The 12,625-nt window shown below is 62.3% G+C and overlaps 1 non-coding gene across 1 annotated transcript; it reads right to left on the reverse strand.

Annotated features, from left to right (window-relative positions):
- Positions 1 to 7,534: 7,534 nt before the first annotated feature.
- Positions 7,535 to 7,653, reverse strand: LOC131860521 (5S ribosomal RNA). The gene has a single exon (XR_009359616.1). It is a non-coding gene; the product is annotated as a 5S ribosomal RNA (ribosomal RNA).
- Positions 7,654 to 12,625: the final 4,972 nt, after the last annotated feature.

Below are 12,625 nucleotides of genomic sequence, written 5' to 3' on the forward strand. Positions count from 1 at the left end.
CGCTCACATGTGGGCCGAGTGCACCTTGGTGCATGTTCGGGGCGCCTCGGGTGCACGCTCGATCTTGCCCCGGTGCACCAAGGCGCTCGGTTTGCCCCGGGTGCGCACTTGGTGCAAGGTGGGCACCCAAAATAGGGATCAAGCACCAAAACACAAGTTTCGGGATGCAAAATGGGACCCAAGGACCACAAATGCGTTCCAAGACCCATGATGGGTCCACGAGAACAAAAATGTGTTCCGAGACTTAATAAACAAATATTGGGTTTTAGGAGAAGAAACATGCTCTGATGCCCAAAACGAGAATCGACCCCGAAAAGGCCACAGGCCAAAAGTGGGATGCGAGACAAAAAAAAATGGGACCCGAGGACCAAAATTGGGTTCCCAGGTCGAAGACAGGGCAACCGGACAAGAAACGACCTCTAAGGCTCGAAATGAGTCCCGACGACTAAAACTTGACAAGAAGCACCCATCAGGCACCCAACTCGACACCCATGGGATGCCGACCCACCCGGGCTTCCACCTAGCACACCTTGGCACCCACCCACCCTCGCACCCAACCTCGCACCCAACTTAGCACCTTTGAACCCACATTGGCACTCACCCTGACCCTGGCACCTTGGAACCCACATTGGCACTCACCTTGACCCTGGCACCCACCTTTGCACTCACCTTGGGACCCACCCTGGCTCCCACCTCGGCACCCACCCAGACACCCACCTTGGTTCCTTGGCACCCACCTTGGATCCTTGGCACCCACCCCGACACCCACCTTGGCACGCAACTTGGCTACTTGCCACCCACCTTGGCTCCTTGACGCCCACCCCGACAACCACCCCGTGACCTACCCTGGCTAGGGTTGGTGCACACCCACCCTGGTGCCCACCTTGGCACCCACCCTATGACCCACCTTGGCACGCACCTTAGTACCCACCCCGTTACCCACCCTAGGACCCACCCCGTGACCCACCTTGGCCAGGGTGGGTGCCTTGGTGCGCACAACTTGCCTGGGCTGCACACCAGGGCGGGCTCAAGATGGCACCCGCGTTCCGTTTTTTTCACTATCTTTCAAAACGGAAATTTTAAAATCTCATTTTTTTCTTTTTTTTGCCTTTTCTGGAAATTAGTGAAGGCAGCGCATCAAAGGTGCGCAATGCTGGTGCGAACCCGGGAGCGCTCCGATGTGTGCTCCAAGGTGCGGCGTGCACGAAGTCCGAGCCCGGTTTGCCCCGGGTGCGCACCTCGCGTGCACCTTCGCCGGGGTGAGCACCTTGGCTGGGTTGCGCGCCCTGGTGCGTACCAAGGAGCGCTCTGAAGTGTGCTCCAAGGTGCGGCGTGCACGAAGTCGGAGCCCGGTTTGCCCCGGGTGTGCACCTCGGGTGCGCACCTCGCGTGCACCTTCGCTGCGGTGGGCACCTTGGCTGGGTTGCGCGCCTTGGTGGGCACCATGCAGTGCACGAAGTCGGAGCCCGGTTTGCCCCGGGCGCGCACCTCCGCCAGGGTGGGCACCTTGGTGCGCACAACTTGCCTGGGCTGCGCATCAGGAAGGGCTCAAGATGGCACCCGCGTTCCGTTTTTTTCACTATCTTTCAGAACGGAAATTTTAAAATATCGTTTTTTTTTGCCTTTTCTGGAAATTAGTGAAGGCAGCGCATCAAAGGTGCGCAACGCTGGTGCGAACCTGGGAGCGCTCCGATGTGTGCTCCAAGGTGCGGCGTGCACGAAGTCGGAGCCCGGTTTGCCTCGGGTGCGCCCTGGTGGGCACCATGGTGCGCACCAAGGAGCGCTCCGAAGTGTGCTCCAAGGTGCGGCCTGCACGAAGTCGGAGCCCGGTTTGCCCCGGGTGTGCACCTCGGGTGGGCACCTTGGTGCGCATGCCTTGCCTGGGCTGCGCACCAGGGCGGGCTCAAGATGGCACCCGCGTTCCTTTTTTTTCACTATCTTTCAAAACGGAAATTTTAAAATCTCATTTTTTTTTGCCTTTTTCTGGAAATTAGTGAAGGCAGCGCATCAAAGGTGCGCACCTCGCTGCCCACCACGGTGCGCAACGCCGGTGGGCACCCGGGAGTGCTTCGAAGTGTGCTCCAAGGTGCTGCGTGCACGTTGTCGGAGCCCGGTTTGCCCCGGGTGCGCACCTCGCGTGCACCTTCGTCGGGGTGGGCACCTTGGCTTGGTTTGCCCCGGCTGCGCTCCGAAGCGGGGTTATTGGAGCGCCGCCTCTTTTTTTGTCGGAGCGTTTGGTGGGGTTTCTCGCATTGGCTCTTCCGAGGCCCGGTTGCCACCCTGGCGCGCACGAAGTCGGAAGTAGGGTTAATTGCCCGGGTGCGCACCTTTGCCAGGGTGGCACCTTACCTGGGCTGCGCACCAGGGCGGGCTCAAGATGGCACGCGCGTTCCGTTTTTTTCACTATCTTTCAAAACGGAAATTTTAAAATCTCCTTTTTTTTTTGCCTTTTCTGGAAATTAGTGAAGGCAGCGCATCAAAGGTGCGCACCTCGCTGCCCACCTTGGTGTGCTCTGAGGTGCGCACCCGGGAGCGCTACGAAGTGTGCTCCAAGGTGCGGCGTGCACGTTGTCGGAGCCCGGTTTGCCCCGGGTGCGCACCTCGCCTGCACCTTGGCCGGGGTGGGCACCTTGGCTGGGTTTGCCCAGGGTGCGCTCCGAAGCGGGGTTACTGGAGCGCCCCCTCTTTTTTTGTCAGAGAGTTTGGTGGGGTTTCTCGCATTGGCTCTTCCCAGGCCCGGTTGTTGGGTGCGCTCCCACCCTGGCGCGCGCGAAGTTGGAAGTTGGGTTAATTGCCCGGGCGCGCACCTTCGCCAGGGTGGGCACCTTGGTGCGCAAACCTTGGCTGGGCTGCGCACCAGGGCGGGCTCAAGATGGCACCAGCATTCCCTTTTTCTCACTATCTTTCAAAACGGAAATTTTAAAATCTCGTTTTTTTTTTGCCTTTTATGGAAATTAGTGAAGGCATCGCATCAAAGGTGCGCACCTCGCTGCCCACCTTGGTGTGCTCCGAGGTGCCCACCACGGTGCGCAACGCCGGTGCGAACCCGGGAGCGCCCCGATGTGTGCTCCAAGGTGCGGCGTGCACGAAGTCGGACCCCGGTTTGCCCCGGGTGCGCACCTCGCGTGCACCTTGGTGCGCACACCTTGGCTGGGTTGCGCGGCCTGGTGGGCACCATGGTGCGCACCAAGGAGCGCTCCGAAGTGTGCTCCAAGGTGCGGCGTGCACGAAGTCGGAGCCCGGTTTGCCCCGGGTGCGCACCTTCGCCGCGGTGGGCACCATGGCGTGCACGAAGTCGGAGCCCGGTTTGCCCCGGGTGCGCACCTCGCGTGCACCTTCGCCGGGGTGGGCACCTCGGCTGGGTTGCGCGCCCTGGTGCGCACCAAGGAGCGCTCTGAAGTGTGCTCCAAGGTGCGGCGTGCACGAAGTCGGAGCCCGGTTTGCCCCGGGTGTGCACCTCGCGTGCACCTTCGCTGCGGTGGGCACCTTGGCTGGGTTGCGCGCCTTGGTGGGCACCATGCAGTGCACGAAGTCGGAGCCCGGTTTGCCCCGGGCGCGCACCTCCGCCAGGGTGGGCACCTTGGTGCGCACAACTTGCCTGGGCTGCGCACCAGGAAGGGCTCAAGATGGCACCCGCGTTCCGTTTTTTTCACTATCTTTCAGAACGGAAATTTTAAAATATCGTTTTTTTTTGCCTTTTCTGGAAATTAGTGAAGGCAGCGCATCAAAGGTGCGCAACGCTGGTGCGAACCTGGGAGCGCTCCGATGTGTGCTCCAAGGTGCGGCGTGCACGAAGTCGGACCCCGGTTTGCCCCGGGTGCGCACCTCGCGTGCACCTTGGTGCGCACACCTTGGCTGGGTTGCGCGCCCTGGTGGGCACCATGGTGCGCACCAAGGAGCGCTCCGAAGTGTGCTCCAAGGTGCGGCGTGCACGAAGTCGGAGCCCGGTTTGCCCCGGGTGCGCACCTCGCGTGCACCTTCGCCGCGGTGGGCACCATGGCGTGCACGAAGTCGGAGCCCGGTTTGCCCCGGGTGCGCACCTCGCGTGCACCTTCGCCGGGGTGGGCACCTTAGTGTGCAGACCTTGGCTGGGTTGCGCGCCCTGGTGGGCACCATGGTGCGCACCAAGGAGCGCTCCGAAGTGTGCTCCAAGGTGCGGCCTGCACGAAGTCGGAGCCCGGTTTGCCCCGGGTGTGCACCTCGGGTGGGCACCTTGGTGTGCATGCCTTGCCTGGGCTGCGCACCAGGGCGGGCTCAAGATGGCACCCGCGTTCCTTTTTTTTCACTATCTTTCAAAACGGAAATTTTAAAATCTCATTTTTTTTTGCCTTTTTCTGGAAATTAGTGAAGGCAGCGCATCAAAGGTGCGCACCTCGCTGCCCACCACGGTGCGCAACGCCGGTGGGCACCCGGGAGTGCTTCGAAGTGTGCTCCAAGGTGCTGCGTGCACGTTGTCGGAGCCCGGTTTGCCCCGGGTGCGCACCTCGCGTGCACCTTCGTCGGGGTGGGCACCTTGGCTGGGTTTGCCCCGGCTGCGCTCCGAAGCGGGGTTATTGGAGCGCCGCCTCTTTTTTTGTCGGAGCGTTTGGTGGGGTTTCTCGCATTGGCTCTTCCGAGGCCCGGTTGCCACCCTGGCGCGCACGAAGTCGGAAGTAGGGTTAATTGCCCGGGTGCGCACCTTTGCCAGGGTGGGCACCTTACCTGGGCTGCGCACCAGGGCGGGCTCAAGATGGCACGCGCGTTCCGTTTTTTTCACTATCTTTCAAAACGGAAATTTTAAAATCTCCTTTTTTTTTTGCCTTTTCTGGAAATTAGTGAAGGCAGCGCATCAAAGGTGCGCACCTCGCTGCCCACCTTGGTGTGCTCTGAGGTGCGCACCCGGGAGCGCTACGAAGTGTGCTCCAAGGTGCGGCGTGCACGTTGTCGGAGCCCGGTTTGCCCCGGGTGCGCACCTCGCCTGCACCTTGGCCGGGGTGGGCACCTTGGCTGGGTTTGCCCAGGGTGCGCTCCGAAGCGGGGTTACTGGAGCGCCCCCTCTTTTTTTGTCAGAGCGTTTGGTGGGGTTTCTCGCATTGGCTCTTCCCAGGCCCGGTTGTTGGGTGCGCTCCCACCCTGGCGCGCGCGAAGTTGGAAGTTGGGTTAATTGCCCGGGCGCGCACCTTCGCCAGGGTGGGCACCTTGGTGCGCACACCTTGGCTGGGCTGCGCACCAGGGCGGGCTCAAGATGGCACCAGCATTCCCTTTTTCTCACTATCTTTCAAAACGGAAATTTTAAAATCTCGTTTTTTTTTTGCCTTTTATGGAAATTAGTGAAGGCATCGCATCAAAGGTGCGCACCTCGCTGCCCACCTTGGTGTGCTCCGAGGTGCCCACCACGGTGCGCAACGCCGGTGCGAACCCGGGAGCGCCCCGATGTGTGCTCCAAGGTGCGGCGTGCACGAAGTCGGACCCCGGTTTGCCCCGGGTGCGCACCTCGCGTGCACCTTGGTGCGCACACCTTGGCTGGGTTGCGCGGCCTGGTGGGCACCATGGTGCGCACCAAGGAGCGCTCCGAAGTGTGCTCCAAGGTGCGGCGTGCACGAAGTCGGAGCCCGGTTTGCCCCGGGTACGCACCTCGCGTGCACCTTCGCCGGGGTGGGCACCTCGGCTGGGTTGCGCGCCCTGGTGCGCACCAAGGAGCGCTCCGAAGTGTGCTCCAAGGTGCGGCGTGCACGAAGTCGGAGCCCGGTTTGCCCCGGGTGCGCACCTTCGCCGCGGTGCGCACCATGGCGTGCACGAAGTCGGAGCCCGGTTTGCCCCGGGTGCGCACCTCGTGTGCACCTTCGGCGGGGTTGCGCGCCCTGGTGGGCACCATGGTGCGCACCAAGGAGCGCTCCGAAGTGTGCTCCAAGGTGCGGCGTGCACGAAGTCGGAGCCCGGTTTGCCCCGGGTGCGCACCTCGCGTGCACCTTCGGCGGGGTTGCGCGCCCTGGTGGGCACCATGGTGCGCACCAAGGAGCGCTCCGAAGTGTGCTCCAAGGTGCGGCGTGCACGAAGTCGGAGCCCGGTTTTCCCCGGGTGCGCACCTCGCGTGCACCTTCGCCGCGGTGGGCACCATGGCGTGCACGAAGTCGGAGCCCGGTTTGCCCCGGGTGCGCACCTCGCGTGCACCTTCGCCGGGGTGGGCACCTCGGCTGGGTTGCGCGCCCTGGTGCGCACCAAGGAGCGCTCCGAAGTGTGCTCCAAGGTGCGGCGTGCACGAAGTCGGAGCCCGGTTTGCCCCGGGTGCGCACCTCGCGTGCACCTTCGCCAGGGTGGGCACCTCGGTGCGCACACCTTCTCAATGTTTTCTTGCCTTTTCTGGAAATTGGTGAAGGCAGCGCATCAAAGGTGCGCACCTCGGTGTGCTCCGAGGTGCGAACCCGAGAGCGCTCCGAGGTGCCCACGAAGTCGAAAGTCGGGTTAATTGCATTGTTTTCCCCGGGTGCGCTCCGAGGTGCGCAACATCGGCGCGCACCAAGGAGGGCTCCGAAGTGTGCTCCAAGGTGCGCACGATGGCGTGCACCTCTGGTGCGCACGATTCGGAGCTCGGTTTGACCGGGGTGCGCACACCTTGGCTGGGTTGCGCACCTTTTGTGCGCTCCAAGGTGCGCACGAAGTCGGAGCTCGGTTTGCCCCGGGTGCGCACCTTCGCCAGGGTGCGCACCTTGATGCGCACGCCTTGGCTGGGCTGCGCACCTTGGTGGGCGCCATGGTGCGCACCTTTCGTGCGCTCCAAGGTGCGCACGAAGTCGGAGCTCGGTTTGCCCCGGGTGCGCACCTTGGTGGGCGCCATGGTGCACTCCGAGGTGCCCAAGATTGGTGCGCACCAAGGAGCGCTCCGAAGTGCGCTCCAAGGTGCGCGCGAAGTCGAAAGTTGGGTTAATTGTCCGGTTTGCCTCGGGTGCGCACCTTGCGTGCACCTTCGCCAGGGTGGGCGCCTTGGTGCGCACACCTTGGCTGGGCTGCGCACACCTTGGCACCCGCGTTTCCTTCATTTTAAATTTTTTTTTTTTACAATCTCTCAAGTGGGAAATTCTATAATCTCAACTTTTTTTGCCTTTTCAGGAAACTTTTGAATGGAGCGCATCATTGGTGCGCTCCGAAGTGTGCTCCAAAGCTCTCTCCAGCTGCGTGCACCTGCCCCGGCCGCGCACCCGGCCCCGCCCAGCTTCGCTCACCTGTCCCGGGCGTCTGGTGCGGAACCTTAGAGTAAGAAACATCACCGTGCACCTTGGCCAACGTGCGCGACTCGACCGAGCGCGCACTGGCCGAGGTGCACACCGATTTCACCTGGGTGCGCGCGCAGCACCTCGGGCGCACCGGGGTGCGCGCACAACGCCCGGGTTGCACCGTGGCCTGTGTGCTCGGGGCGCCTCGGGTGCGCGCTCGGTGTCGCCCCCGCGCGCGCGGTAGTGCGGGCAGCGCACCCCGGCCCGGCCCGGCCCCGACGAGAACGCAAACGGGCAAAAGGTTTATTCAAATAGCATTGCGACGCCCGGCGAAAAACTAAAAAAGGGTGCAACACCGGGACTTCCCGGGAGGTCACCCATCCCAGTACTACTCCGGCCCAAGCGCGCTTAACTGCGGAGTTCTGATGGGATCCGGTGCACTAACGCTGGTATGATCGCACCCGTTATGAGCTTGTCGCAGTGTGTACTTAGCAAACCGCGACCCACGTGCGAATCCACCCCGGCCACCCACCCCCGTCGAGGTGCACACCCTCCCTCGCGAAGTGCGCCCCGTTCGCCAAGTGTGAGCCCTGCCCGGGTGCGCGCACCTTGCTAGGGCGTCGGGTGTGCACCCGGCCCGGCCTACGTGCGTGCACCTGGAGGGGGCGTCGTGTGCGTGCAGTGTCCCGTCTGCAACGCGGTGCCCACACACCACCTCGGGCGCAACGACCTGCGCTCACATGTGGGCCGAGTGCACCTTGGTGCATGTTCGGGGCGCCTCGGGTGCACGCTCGATCTTGCCCCGGTGCACCAAGGCGCTCGGTTTGCCCCGGGTGCGCACTTGGTGCAAGGTGGGCACCCAAAATAGGGATCAAGCACCAAAACACAAGTTTCGGGATGCAAAATGGGACCCAAGGACCACAAATGCGTTCCAAGACCCATGATGGGTCCACGAGAACAAAAATGTGTTCCGAGACTTAATAAACAAATATTGGGTTTTAGGAGAAGAAACATGCTCTGATGCCCAAAACGAGAATCGACCCCGAAAAGGCCACAGGCCAAAAGTGGGATGCGAGACAAAAAAAAATGGGACCCGAGGACCAAAATTGGGTTCCCAGGTCGAAGACAGGGCAACCGGACAAGAAACGACCTCTAAGGCTCGAAATGAGTCCCGACGACTAAAACTTGACAAGAAGCACCCATCAGGCACCCAACTCGACACCCATGGGATGCCGACCCACCCGGGCTTCCACCTAGCACACCTTGGCACCCACCCACCCTCGCACCCAACCTCGCACCCAACTTAGCACCTTTGAACCCACATTGGCACTCACCCTGACCCTGGCACCTTGGAACCCACATTGGCACTCACCTTGACCCTGGCACCCACCTTTGCACTCACCTTGGGACCCACCCTGGCTCCCACCTCGGCACCCACCCAGACACCCACCTTGGTTCCTTGGCACCCACCTTGGATCCTTGGCACCCACCCCGACACCCACCTTGGCACGCAACTTGGCTACTTGCCACCCACCTTGGCTCCTTGACGCCCACCCCGACAACCACCCCGTGACCTACCCTGGCTAGGGTTGGTGCACACCCACCCTGGTGCCCACCTTGGCACCCACCCTATGACCCACCTTGGCACGCACCTTAGTACCCACCCCGTTACCCACCCTAGGACCCACCCCGTGACCCACCTTGGCCAGGGTGGGTGCCTTGGTGCGCACAACTTGCCTGGGCTGCACACCAGGGCGGGCTCAAGATGGCACCCGCGTTCCGTTTTTTTCACTATCTTTCAAAACGGAAATTTTAAAATCTCATTTTTTTCTTTTTTTTGCCTTTTCTGGAAATTAGTGAAGGCAGCGCATCAAAGGTGCGCAATGCTGGTGCGAACCCGGGAGCGCTCCGATGTGTGCTCCAAGGTGCGGCGTGCACGAAGTCCGAGCCCGGTTTGCCCCGGGTGCGCACCTCGCGTGCACCTTCGCCGGGGTGAGCACCTTGGCTGGGTTGCGCGCCCTGGTGCGTACCAAGGAGCGCTCTGAAGTGTGCTCCAAGGTGCGGCGTGCACGAAGTCGGAGCCCGGTTTGCCCCGGGTGTGCACCTCGGGTGCGCACCTCGCGTGCACCTTCGCTGCGGTGGGCACCTTGGCTGGGTTGCGCGCCTTGGTGGGCACCATGCAGTGCACGAAGTCGGAGCCCGGTTTGCCCCGGGCGCGCACCTCCGCCAGGGTGGGCACCTTGGTGCGCACAACTTGCCTGGGCTGCGCATCAGGAAGGGCTCAAGATGGCACCCGCGTTCCGTTTTTTTCACTATCTTTCAGAACGGAAATTTTAAAATATCGTTTTTTTTTGCCTTTTCTGGAAATTAGTGAAGGCAGCGCATCAAAGGTGCGCAACGCTGGTGCGAACCTGGGAGCGCTCCGATGTGTGCTCCAAGGTGCGGCGTGCACGAAGTCGGAGCCCGGTTTGCCTCGGGTGCGCCCTGGTGGGCACCATGGTGCGCACCAAGGAGCGCTCCGAAGTGTGCTCCAAGGTGCGGCCTGCACGAAGTCGGAGCCCGGTTTGCCCCGGGTGTGCACCTCGGGTGGGCACCTTGGTGCGCATGCCTTGCCTGGGCTGCGCACCAGGGCGGGCTCAAGATGGCACCCGCGTTCCTTTTTTTTCACTATCTTTCAAAACGGAAATTTTAAAATCTCATTTTTTTTTGCCTTTTTCTGGAAATTAGTGAAGGCAGCGCATCAAAGGTGCGCACCTCGCTGCCCACCACGGTGCGCAACGCCGGTGGGCACCCGGGAGTGCTTCGAAGTGTGCTCCAAGGTGCTGCGTGCACGTTGTCGGAGCCCGGTTTGCCCCGGGTGCGCACCTCGCGTGCACCTTCGTCGGGGTGGGCACCTTGGCTTGGTTTGCCCCGGCTGCGCTCCGAAGCGGGGTTATTGGAGCGCCGCCTCTTTTTTTGTCGGAGCGTTTGGTGGGGTTTCTCGCATTGGCTCTTCCGAGGCCCGGTTGCCACCCTGGCGCGCACGAAGTCGGAAGTAGGGTTAATTGCCCGGGTGCGCACCTTTGCCAGGGTGGCACCTTACCTGGGCTGCGCACCAGGGCGGGCTCAAGATGGCACGCGCGTTCCGTTTTTTTCACTATCTTTCAAAACGGAAATTTTAAAATCTCCTTTTTTTTTTGCCTTTTCTGGAAATTAGTGAAGGCAGCGCATCAAAGGTGCGCACCTCGCTGCCCACCTTGGTGTGCTCTGAGGTGCGCACCCGGGAGCGCTACGAAGTGTGCTCCAAGGTGCGGCGTGCACGTTGTCGGAGCCCGGTTTGCCCCGGGTGCGCACCTCGCCTGCACCTTGGCCGGGGTGGGCACCTTGGCTGGGTTTGCCCAGGGTGCGCTCCGAAGCGGGGTTACTGGAGCGCCCCCTCTTTTTTTGTCAGAGAGTTTGGTGGGGTTTCTCGCATTGGCTCTTCCCAGGCCCGGTTGTTGGGTGCGCTCCCACCCTGGCGCGCGCGAAGTTGGAAGTTGGGTTAATTGCCCGGGCGCGCACCTTCGCCAGGGTGGGCACCTTGGTGCGCAAACCTTGGCTGGGCTGCGCACCAGGGCGGGCTCAAGATGGCACCAGCATTCCCTTTTTCTCACTATCTTTCAAAACGGAAATTTTAAAATCTCGTTTTTTTTTTGCCTTTTATGGAAATTAGTGAAGGCATCGCATCAAAGGTGCGCACCTCGCTGCCCACCTTGGTGTGCTCCGAGGTGCCCACCACGGTGCGCAACGCCGGTGCGAACCCGGGAGCGCCCCGATGTGTGCTCCAAGGTGCGGCGTGCACGAAGTCGGACCCCGGTTTGCCCCGGGTGCGCACCTCGCGTGCACCTTGGTGCGCACACCTTGGCTGGGTTGCGCGGCCTGGTGGGCACCATGGTGCGCACCAAGGAGCGCTCCGAAGTGTGCTCCAAGGTGCGGCGTGCACGAAGTCGGAGCCCGGTTTGCCCCGGGTGCGCACCTTCGCCGCGGTGGGCACCATGGCGTGCACGAAGTCGGAGCCCGGTTTGCCCCGGGTGCGCACCTCGCGTGCACCTTCGCCGGGGTGGGCACCTCGGCTGGGTTGCGCGCCCTGGTGCGCACCAAGGAGCGCTCTGAAGTGTGCTCCAAGGTGCGGCGTGCACGAAGTCGGAGCCCGGTTTGCCCCGGGTGTGCACCTCGCGTGCACCTTCGCTGCGGTGGGCACCTTGGCTGGGTTGCGCGCCTTGGTGGGCACCATGCAGTGCACGAAGTCGGAGCCCGGTTTGCCCCGGGCGCGCACCTCCGCCAGGGTGGGCACCTTGGTGCGCACAACTTGCCTGGGCTGCGCACCAGGAAGGGCTCAAGATGGCACCCGCGTTCCGTTTTTTTCACTATCTTTCAGAACGGAAATTTTAAAATATCGTTTTTTTTTGCCTTTTCTGGAAATTAGTGAAGGCAGCGCATCAAAGGTGCGCAACGCTGGTGCGAACCTGGGAGCGCTCCGATGTGTGCTCCAAGGTGCGGCGTGCACGAAGTCGGACCCCGGTTTGCCCCGGGTGCGCACCTCGCGTGCACCTTGGTGCGCACACCTTGGCTGGGTTGCGCGCCCTGGTGGGCACCATGGTGCGCACCAAGGAGCGCTCCGAAGTGTGCTCCAAGGTGCGGCGTGCACGAAGTCGGAGCCCGGTTTGCCCCGGGTGCGCACCTCGCGTGCACCTTCGCCGCGGTGGGCACCATGGCGTGCACGAAGTCGGAGCCCGGTTTGCCCCGGGTGCGCACCTCGCGTGCACCTTCGCCGGGGTGGGCACCTTAGTGTGCAGACCTTGGCTGGGTTGCGCGCCCTGGTGGGCACCATGGTGCGCACCAAGGAGCGCTCCGAAGTGTGCTCCAAGGTGCGGCCTGCACGAAGTCGGAGCCCGGTTTGCCCCGGGTGTGCACCTCGGGTGGGCACCTTGGTGCGCATGCCTTGCCTGGGCTGCGCACCAGGGCGGGCTCAAGATGGCACCCGCGTTCCTTTTTTTTCACTATCTTTCAAAACGGAAATTTTAAAATCTCATTTTTTTTTGCCTTTTTCTGGAAATTAGTGAAGGCAGCGCATCAAAGGTGCGCACCTCGCTGCCCACCACGGTGCGCAACGCCGGTGGGCACCCGGGAGTGCTTCGAAGTGTGCTCCAAGGTGCTGCGTGCACGTTGTCGGAGCCCGGTTTGCCCCGGGTGCGCACCTCGCGTGCACCTTCGTCGGGGTGGGCACCTTGGCTGGGTTTGCCCCGGCTGCGCTCCGAAGCGGGGTTATTGGAGCGCCGCCTCTTTTTTTGTCGGAGCGTTTGGTGGGGTTTCTCGCATTGGCTCTTCCGAGGCCCGGTTGCCACCCTGGCGCGCACGAAGTCGGAAGTAGGGTTAATTGCCCGGGTGCGCACCTTTGCCAGGGTGGGCACCTTACC

This window comes from Cryptomeria japonica, unplaced genomic scaffold, assembly GCF_030272615.1.
Source record: "Cryptomeria japonica unplaced genomic scaffold, Sugi_1.0 HiC_scaffold_15, whole genome shotgun sequence".
Lineage (NCBI taxonomy): Eukaryota > Viridiplantae > Streptophyta > Pinopsida > Cupressales > Cupressaceae > Cryptomeria > Cryptomeria japonica.